The sequence below is a fragment of the Pundamilia nyererei genome, unplaced genomic scaffold (genome assembly GCF_000239375.1).
Source record: "Pundamilia nyererei isolate P.nyererei 1_Seehausen unplaced genomic scaffold, PunNye1.0 scaffold00007, whole genome shotgun sequence".
NCBI classification, from domain to species: domain Eukaryota; kingdom Metazoa; phylum Chordata; class Actinopteri; order Cichliformes; family Cichlidae; genus Pundamilia; species Pundamilia nyererei.
The window spans coordinates 4020348-4031233 of record NW_005187408.1 but is presented as its reverse complement, the minus strand read 5'-3'; positions in this window follow the sequence as shown (position 1 = coordinate 4031233).

Sequence of the window (10886 nt, the reverse complement as noted above, 5' to 3'; positions counted from 1 at the left end):
ATGACATCAAAGGGGAGGGGTGTGGGGAAGGTGACACAAGCTCAGTGGGAAAGGTTGATGATATATGGTGTGAGAAGACAGGCAGTATGAGCCTCATTGAGGGGCTCATGCGGAAACATTTTGGACAAACTCTCGCTGGAATGTGTTTGCCCTTGTGACCCATATGTTCCAGGCAACATTCAGTCAAGAAAGAAAGAAAGATGTTGTTGCTTTTCCTCGCAAAAGATGCTCAGAAGCTGTAGTCGGAACAAAGTCAGGAAATAGCAGTGGGCTTAGTTTATGCTGTAACCATGAGGGATTAAAAAAAGAAAAAAGAAAAAAGAGACAGAGATCACATTCATCTTTAAGTCTTTCACTGTTTTTACCACATGTTTAAAAAGTTAGTATGTTCAATGGGCCGTTGCACGAGTTCTTGGGTCTCAAATCAACCTCTGTGCTTCTTTTGTTTCTATAGGAGCTGAATGGTGGCAGAGTGGAGCCAAAAATACACAAACAGTTCAAAGAAAGTAAAGTTTGATGGGCTTTTTGTGCCAACAATTTATGATTTTGAGTCAAAGGTATTTCTAGAAGAGGCCAATGTTTTTTCCTACCAGACTATAACTGCGCTGATTTACACCAGCAGCTACAGACACATTAAATTTCACCTCCTCCCTTTTGCACTAAACTTTGTCCTTTACCGCAGCACAGGTAGACCATTATTCCCTTTGCATTACGATAAAGAATAGATAAGTGGAGACTCATAGCAGACAAAGGCTTTTCTATTGCAAGTGTGGGTAATCGTCTTGGGGAAGGAGGCACAGTGTTTTGGCAAATTGCACCAGATTCATCTGGCTATAGGCATCCCCTTTCCTGCTCTCTCCTCAGGTTTCCTCCACCCCATCACAGTGCAAGGGCCTTATCACACTGCCCACTCTCAATAGGCAGGGCCGACACTAAGATTTCAGATGCAAGCCAACCTCTCTGAGGAAACAGGTGTCCCCTCTGTCTGCCTGCGGTTGAGGTCCTGCGGTGGAAGCATGGGAAAGGGCAGCCACCGCAGAGGTTCTACCCCAGCGGACAGGTAACAGTGCGCCTTTCAATTCAGCCCGATTTCAGCTAAATTGGCATCCTTTTAGGAACTTGGGGAAGCAGTTGGAAGTAGAAAATAAAGAGCGGAAATTCGCCCAGTGATTCCCAGCTGACTTGAGGAGTACGGTGTTCTCACAATGGGAAAGGAAAGAAACTATTTTGATGTGTAAATGAGATAAGAAATAGAGGAGGACTTAGCAGGGATTGTTTTACTTTGTTGCATACTGTGGAAGAGACCTGGCTAATTAATATATTCATTGCATTCAAAAACAAAAACAACACTTTTGATTCATGTGTGGTCTCTGTGTGGGCAAATTAGTGAACAGAGATTTCAGCACTGAGTGTCATTTCCCGAGGACAAACTCTTATTTTTAGGCCAACGTGAGTCAAGAGGGCTTTCTAACCTTGTGGTGCGCAGGTCATTTTGAAGAGATCAAAAGAGCTGCAGGAAGAGCAGCCCTGAAGCATCCAGCTCTTCACCCTGACCTTTGAGCAACGATGCAGGTGTGCAAATTTAACTGATGTTTTTATTACCACTTCAATTCTTCTTCTTCTTCTTCTTCTTCTTCTTCTTCTTCTTAAGATTATTATTACTATTAGACCACAATCTAATTAGCTATTTAAAAAAAACCTAATATATTATTACTTAGTAATTAAGGGAAATCACATTGGTAATGTTTACCCTCACTGACAGCCGCACTCACACATCACTCATAAATTTAGCATGCCATAAACAGTTAGATCATCAAAGTCAAGCCTAGCCTCAAGCACCATCTGGGGTTGAAGGTACAAAGACATTTGCACATGTCATTTAAGGACCTATACGCCCAAATTGTGCAGAGTGATAATATATCGATGGGAACGCCATTAAAAACAGTTTCAGGCTCCTCCTGGATTCATTTGCACTGACCCAGAATGCAGTATTTTCTTAACACAAGCAGCAGGCTGCTTTGATGTTATCTCCCTATCCAAACAGTGGAGGGCCGGCTGCCCCTGCCCCGCCTGTGGCCGCGAAGGACGGCGTCGATTAATCACGGTGAAGCCTGCGAGAGCGCGCTCATAAATCGCCTCGGCGCTCCTTAAACAGGAGAGTCCCAGGGTGCCGCGCCGTCATTTATCAACACTCTCCCCTCCGGATGAGGAGTAAATAAAACTCTGAATATGTAACGGAGGGGAAATGGAGGGAAGAAGAAGTGGGGAGGGTTACCCGGGATGTTGAGCATACGTATTGGTGTAATGGTAAATAAAGAAGTAGCTAAACTATGACCTCACAGCAGTCATCAGTTTATTTTGTTTATTTGTTGAGTGTTTGCTCCTAAATCACGTCCTTCCTGGTTACTTTTACGTGACTGTACGGTAAATTAACGTCATTCTTTTGCCACTTCAATAAAGCCCATACTGTGTGACGGCCCTGATCAAAGAGGTACATGAGAGAACTAACAATCATTTGACTGGGTTTAATGGCTTTCTGGGGCCCATTTCAATACATTTCTTACAAACAACATTTTTTTGTGTTTTTTGTAGTTGAAATGTGACTAGTTCACCTGTCAGCTATTAAATGATTAATAAATAAATGAATTTGTTAACTGAGATAATAATTGCCAGACAAACCAGAATTGCTTCATATAAAACTTTACAAAGCTCTTTCCTCTTCACCTGGGTTTTTATTCTGTGGTGTTTTGTAGAGAGAGAGAGAAAAAAATAGGCGCCAAGGCTGAATCATGTTTCTCTCAGTTGGAAATTAAGAAAATTGCATTATCCTGGTAAAGCCCATTACAGCTTGTGTTTCTGATGCTGTGTTATTTTAGTACCTGTATACAAGTGTTATGGAAAGGCAATGGCTTAGAAAGCTTGTGAGTCAGAGCTTGATTTTGTTTTTTTACTTTCTTAAAAGAGAAAAACTCACAGAAACCAGATTAGGCCATCTTAACAAGTAAAATGCCATCTAATGATGCTTACTGTATAAAGCCTGAGGTGACCCAAAATCAACTTTAATCCATTATTTAAAATCTAAATGTGCAAACTTGTGAATCCATCCTTTGGATGAACGTCAGCATTTAGACTTATCCCTTACAACATTAGAAGATTGAAGACAATTCAGACACTTTCCCAGGTTTTCTCTTTGGTCCTGGCTGGGAGTGTACACATAGCTCCTTGTGTCCAGCAACACTGGAGTCCTGGGAGAATCTGGGAGAAGCAGCAGCAGAAAGAACTATCTCCATCATCGGCGCTCACCAGGCCTGTCCTCACACTGGCAAGCCCACAAAGCCTGCCCGGAGACAGATGACAGGGCCACAAAGACAACACAGGTGGCTGGCTGCAGACCACCTGGAGCAGGAAGGCCCAGCAACGCTAAGAACTCTGGGAGACACCACAGAGGGGGGAGTGTGGAAACAGGGGAAAGAGAAAATACAGAGGGAGACTTTGCAGAGTGAGAGATGAAGAAGTCCATTACTCTGAATGAGATAAAAGGAGTAGACACAACTGGCGGGTGACACTAAATGATTTCACCTTTTCCTATTGTGGGCTTTTAAAATACTCAGCACATTTTTGTACCATTTACTTGCTTGAGCGTCCTCTCAAGACTTGATAAGAGAAATAAAACCAGGTAGCCGCCAGTTGGCTAAGCTTAGTAGAAAGAGATAAACCACTAACGTTATTTGAAGGCAGCAAATTCTCCCAGCAGCAGGTATCACAACCTCTTTGAATCCCAGTAGCTGTATACATCGTTTTATATGGAATAAAACAGTGTGAGTGCTGAAACAAACAACTTTGGCCAGAGCTAAGTAACACCCTTTGTCGCCTTTTCAGTCTTTGTGCTGAGCTATAAATCAGTTGGTGGACTGTGAGAAAATGTGAGAGTGATGTTAATTCTCTCATTTAACTCTCAGGAACTCCTTTCAGGTAAATTGCACACAATCATAGATAAAGACAAAAAGAAATAAGTTGTGTGCCAAAATGTTTAATTGTTATGGCGTATTGAGGGAAATCCCGTTATAATAAAATAGCAATATTGACCTAAAAAATGTTTTTAGACCTTTCATCTCACCCTTTTAGAAAGCAATATCACATAAATTATATAAAATACCTCCTTCCCCCCAAATGACATCAACTTTCATGTTGTTTTTTCTAATGATTGATAGGCTCATCAAAGCTAAACCTAAATCTATCACCAGCATCTGTGACGGGCTCGTATCAAATGTCACAATAAAGTGACTTACATCAAAATTGACCCCTTTCTCCTATTTCCTTTAACAATACCGTTTAATAACGATATGGTCCGTCACGCCCCATAGTGCAATTACATGCCCTGCTTTCAAGAGGTTTTCTCCTAACCAAGATGAATCTCTCTCCTGGACTCTCGTTCATGCTCACCTTTGAACTGAAGGAGATACTTTAATGCCATGACCTCAATCCATCCCCCCCTTGGAGAGCACGGGGAACTTTTATCCAGACAGCACAATCCCCTCGATTAAAACCTTCACCATGCTGGAGAGTTTGTTGGGCCATCATTCCTTCAACGCAACGCTGGGTTTCCAGAGCGTTAGAGTGGACTTTGTAGCCTTTTTTAAGCATATTAAGGGTGGACGTGCCAGAGATAGAAAAGGAAAATAAGGGACAGGATAAAAAAATCAATCACAGAGCAAGCAGGGTTGATTAGAAACAAGCACTGAATTCATTTTAAAATTGTGACCTGCCGATGTTGTTAGTTTTAAATGGTGGGAATAGCACACTACTTAGACTTTACTGGCTGCTGAAAGAGCAGTTTTGTAAGTTCATCTCAACAGATTGATAAGCCTCAATTATGTTGGTGCATTGAAAGCCAAAAGGAAGTTAGAAAGGAGGTTTTCTTTAAATAAATACCAAGCCAAAGGTCTGCTATTCTTCTAAAATCTATATTGGCTTTGGAAAATAACAGTAACCCTACCATGTATACTAATATCTTTGAAATCCTACTTATATTATCTTAATATCTTCTTAATATCTTCCTATCTGTCTTTGCTATGTTTTCTCCCACTTGTGAGCTTTAATCTTCCGTCTCTCAGACTTCATTTTCAGCCTCTTTATCTCAATACTCTCCTGCTTTTTATGCTCCATTCTCACTTCATCAGTAGCGCTTCGCTGTGTGCAGCCTCCTGTGTATCTGCATGTCTTACATCTGGGTCCAAGCCTCCATGCCGGGAGCCCTTCGCCTCCAGCGTAAGGGCCTGCCTGTCTGCAAGTCTCCTCAACAGCTGTCATGAAAACCAAACAGACACTCTTAATTGGTGTTCCAGACTCAAGGAAACTGGACTAAAATATTTGCATAATTTTGCTGCGAATGGAGGAAATTGTTAAAACGTGTGAGTCAAGGCCCTGGTTGTTGCAATCCTACCCCTTGGGCCGAGCAGCTCTTGGGTGCCACCCAGCGCCAGTGGTGCCAAGAGGGAATGGAGCGAAGGGGGGGGATGAGGAGAGGAGAGGAGTGAAAAGGTCATTCGAGCTGATCCTATCAGAGTGTCTCAACTTCTCGCACTGCTCAGAGCCAGAGAATCCTGACCCAGTCCGCCCGCAGTATCACATGAACGCAACTCTGGCTAGTTTTTGTACGGGCAAATTACATTATTTTATACAATGTTGAATTATGGGAATAACCTCTTGGAATAACCCAAGATTAAATTTAAACTCTGTCAAATCAGAATTTATATCTCGTTGCTGGTCACAAGGCAAAGCTTTCTATTACTGCACATCACTGAAGATGAGTATTAACAAATAAACAGTTAAAAAAAGTAAAAAATGTTTTCATGTCGGGGTGAAAAGATCTAAAAAAGAATAAGTACCCTGTGTGCATTGAGTAAGTAAAACTTACATATTTAGATCATAGTGACCCCCCCCCCCCTCCAATTATGGTGGGCTGTAGAGTGTCAGATTCTGTTATGGGGCTGGGAGAATTCATGAATGGCATAGCTGTCTTTTTTCTTTTTTTGTGGAAGAATCAAGAATAAGAGTGGGAACTTCTTTTGAAGTATAGTTAAAACATAGAGTGATTTAATGTAACTCAGTAAGAACTGTTTAAATCAATAATAATACTAGAATAATAATTATATTAGAAGATAAAAATCTAAGTACTTGTCCGTCAAGGCGCCAATGGAAGAGATATAAAGGGGGAAAACCCTGTAAAGTGTCTTAGTAAAGTGTTGAGCCACCTTCACATTGATGCTTGGAGTCTCTGGAAGTCTGCTGGGGAGAAGTCTGCTCACTTCTCTTGCTGTGAAGGCCGTACTGAATTAACTACGTCATTTTTAAGCTCATCAAATTATCCAGTAACCCCTTGTGATCTCCAGATTGCAACATTGGCATGCCACACTCCCTTGAGGATAGGAATCATCCCATGTGTTGGTTTTTTTGTGTTGGTTGTGCAGTTATTGTTTCATCAAACAGAACAAGTGGAAAAAATGCCCCCCAAAGACCATAGCCACAGCCACCGGATTCCTTCATTGCAGTGATCAACTTGTGGATTTCCTTTTATTAGTCACCTGTTTTAGTGTGCACACTATATGCCTGTATGTTAACGTACTATATCACTGTATTATATACAGACCCTGTCCACCTCCGTTCTAGTTCCCACACAGTCAGACAGAGGGGTGGGCGTGCAACAGTTACAGCTGAGGCAAAGCTGAGTAATTAAACTAGTCTGGGCCATGTGGAAAAGACATAGAGCTTTAAATGCCCTCGCTGGAGATAACATGAGCACTGTGCAGATAGATCGCATGGGAGCTCCCTGTTAACTGGAGATGCCAGCTGCACAGAGACACTGCAGCGAGCTTTGTCACCTTGTAAATGAAAAAGGAGAGACAGAGAAGCGCGAGGGAGTCGGCGAGTGTCTTTTTGTTGCACACCAGAGGGTGAGGAAACCGGGAGGGGAACACGGTGATCTGAAATTGCAGGGTGCTTAATAAAAACGTGGAGGAGGCTGGTTTGAGACGCATGGAGTAGCTCAAACAAGCATCAGGTGTCACTGGGATTTCAAAGGAAATTTCATGCTACAAAACTGTATTTTATGGTCCTCAGCTATGAGAGATTGTGAAATTCAAGCCTATGATTGTTGACATTAGATATTATTACGTTTTCTCATTTGCAATATAGATGCAAATGAGCCATCACTGTTTGTACATTTCAATGCGTAAAAAAAAGGCCAATTACAAATCCACCAGAGCCGCAAGTAATTATTATTAAAAAAACCCCCAAAAGAACTACTCTCTGTTTCTGAGGTGTTATTAGATCTAATCAAGTGAGGATGAAGTGAGTAAACACATCATTAAACATTCAGTCCTTATGAATACAACATAATTATTAAATGATTATGGTGATTACACACCCACCAGGGTTTGTGACGTGTCGTCATTATCGCACAGATTAATCAAAGCCACGGGCTGAGGCAGCAGGCCTTTTGCATGGCTTTCTTTCCAAAATATCAGCATTCAGTCATACATAATAATGTATTAGTTTAGATACAGCATAATCACTTTCAGGGAACTGTGTTTTAATATTGCTGAGCTGCATCTACACTCTGAGCTTTGATATAGATGAGAGAATTAAAATATGACACATCAGAAAATGATAAAAACAGGTTCCCTAATATTAGCTGTGTGTCTGTTATTAGGCACCAATTAATCAGAGTGACAGGCCCAGAATATGAAGAAAGACGCCTACATGTGCAAAGAGAAAGCTGAGATACAGAATGTGCGTGAGCGTCTGAGTGGGTGCCTTTCCGTTGTTGCGAGGGAGGAAGAGATAGTGAGAGAAACACTGATTGTGTGTCTTTTCAAGTCTGCGACTATGTCTCTATATGACGACAGAACAAACGGGCTCCTCTGTCATGCATGGCCTTGAAAAACCTCTATGGATTTAGGGCTCCATCAGTCTGTCCTTGAAGCTGCCTGTTTGCCTCTTTCCACACCACCGACTAGCCAAACAGCAGGATCCTCCACCTCTCCCACGGGTCAGGTCCCTCTCAACTCCCGGGGTCTTTGATCTGACCGACAGAAGAAGGGGGTCTGAGAGGGCTTTGGGAACTATAAGCTCTGTCTATGAGTGTGATGGGGTAGTAGACTGAAAGCCAGGGGGATGGTTAGGGTCAGGTGGGGTCAAAGGCCAGTGCCCATCTCCACTGTCCTCCTGTTTGTTGGCTGTGGACTGCTCTCGCACACACTCAAGTGCACAGACAAACACGTGCTTACAAATATGTAAAGACAAACAAGTGTTTTTGATCAATAATTTTTATAATTTTTTAGATTTATGCTGAAAAAACATAGAAAGAACGATCACCTGTTTCCAGGTGCTCTCCACAGCATCTTTCAAATTGCTACTTTGGTTTTCCAGCCGTTAATTGTGTTAATTTATACCGTTATCATCATATTTACCCACAGAAGCCCATCTCTAAAGCACTCTCAAACAAACTCAGTGTCTAGCTGGTGAATATAGCAGAGTGTTTAACATTTACACATTGCATGTATTCTTTATTGGTAGGTGTGGCAACCAAAACACATTTAAAAGCAGAATAATTCACTTTTGATCCAAAATTAGTTGGGTAGTAGAGGAAGTACTACAAATAACAATTGCTGATGTTCAGATGTGTAAAGAGCTGCCACTTTACACGTCATATGTGCCAGCACAAGCTGTATTGCATACAGCTGCCACCACTCAATTCAATTTCCAAAAGACACAACATAGCGGGGAGAGAAAGAGTGGCAGTTTTTCACATCTGTCTTCTCATTATGATAACCTCACTGCTCACCTGTGCAAGCACTCACCCATCTGTGTGATGCGGGGGGATACACATGTAGATCTCCACATGTGCCCCTCATCTCTACACCTTTTCCCTACAGGCAGCCTCTCCTGACCACCGCACAGCCATCAGTCCTCTACTCACTTCTACCCAGGACAGCCCCCTTTTGAAGGCTGAGTAATTAACGTGCCATCTGATACACCATCCGGCCATAGAGGCTCTCTGGGGGGAGGGAGGGGGGTTGCAGACACGCACGCATTCACATAGACACACGTGCATCTCATACACGCACAGACAACCCTGCATGCGCACTTGCAAGCCTACAGGTAATCAATCACACAGTGTTAACTGGCCAAGTGTCACTGTCAGCTGTGTCTTATGTATGACGGTGACCCCAGGGTTCGCCCAAAGAGATCATTTTGTGCAGTAATGATAATCCCCACTCCAGCAATTTGGCTCTGGATGTATCATAAAAAATGATCCCAAATGTATGGTGATGATGAAGATCTCTGGCACTTATACAATGTGAATAATTTGGTTACAGGGAACTATTTGACGTTCCAGTTCAGAGTCAAACTGAGTTTCCTTTGAAAAACTTTCCAATTTGAATCAATTTTCAAGTGAAAAAATGAAAAGACGCTATTATTTTGAAAAAAAAAAAAAAAGCTTCAGCAAAATTTAAATGAGTGTAAAAACTTTTTAAAAAATCCCTCAAAACTGAGTAACAATTGGCTGATGATGGGAAACAATTTGACCAACATTTAAAGTACAAAGTGAGACAACTTTATCACTGCTTTGTGTTAATGTACTTCTACTGTAACACAAAATTCAGATATTAATCTCTCTCTAAAAAAACTAAAACTTTTGTGTTGCACCTGTGCAGACTAAGCCCTCCTCAGAGGCATTAAAGAAGAAAATATTACAATAAATGTTTCTCTTCCACTTTTTTTTTTTAAAGACATCACGTTCCACATGATAACCGTGCAAACGCTTTGATTTCTGATGTGGTCATGGAAAGTTCAAGGCTCTTAGGAAAAAAGGTTGGATTTGGGATTTAGTTGCTGGGATGTGGCAGTCAGAGACCCTTGACAGAATATTTTCTCCTTAAGGTTAAAGGTGATGCAGGGATGTCAAAATAAGACTGATGCCTGAAAAAGATAGCCTTCCTGACATTTATTTGATCTTGTGAAAACACTCAGGGCACGTAAATGGTTTCATTAGAGCAATTTTGTGAAACAATATAAATGATTTCAAAAATTGTATAGATACGTATCTTCCAAAATATTTATTTTCTCTTTTTGAAATTGCACTTTAAAACCTCTGCCTGTATTCCCCACTATTCCTTCGTGAATTAAGGATTTTGGGGGTTGTTTTTTTGGCATCTTAAAGATGCCTTTTGATGTGGACAGCACAGCCACGGGCAAAGTGCCCGGAAAGAAGAAAAAAGAAAGAAAAGACAAGAGAAAACAAGAGGAGAAGAATGTGGAAAAAAGTTCTAATCCACAGTTGCAGGTGTGTTACATTTTTGTTGCCCCAGCAAAGGTTCACAACAGAGTTGATGACAAAGGGTCGGGCCCCATGCAGCCTATTGTGGCCTCGAGAACAATATGGAGGCTGTGAATGGCTAATCCCTCTGGACCGCTGACAGGTTAGCCCTTTAAGCAACCTGGGGACTCATTTCTCCACTGGGCTGGGCTGCTGTCTGACAGGGATGGGAAAACCCGGGCTACTTACTGAGCCCTCGCCCTGAGCAGATAGTGGGAGCCATTGTAAAGGAAAATATTATCTCCATTGTCAGGTTGTGGCCATCTTTGTAATATCAGAAGATGAACTCAGGGAGAATATGCCACCGGAGGGCGAACTGGAATGACGATGGTACCAGCTTAGAAAGTGTGAAAGCTATTTGGTCTAGTGGCGCGGATTTTAGTGTAAATCCTTCATTAGGGTTATGTGTTAATGCCAAAGGAGTCATCTTTTTAAAACATGTTTTTGTGTCATTTATATTCCATTTAATAATGAATTTATGGATTTTCTTTTCAACCTAAAAAGA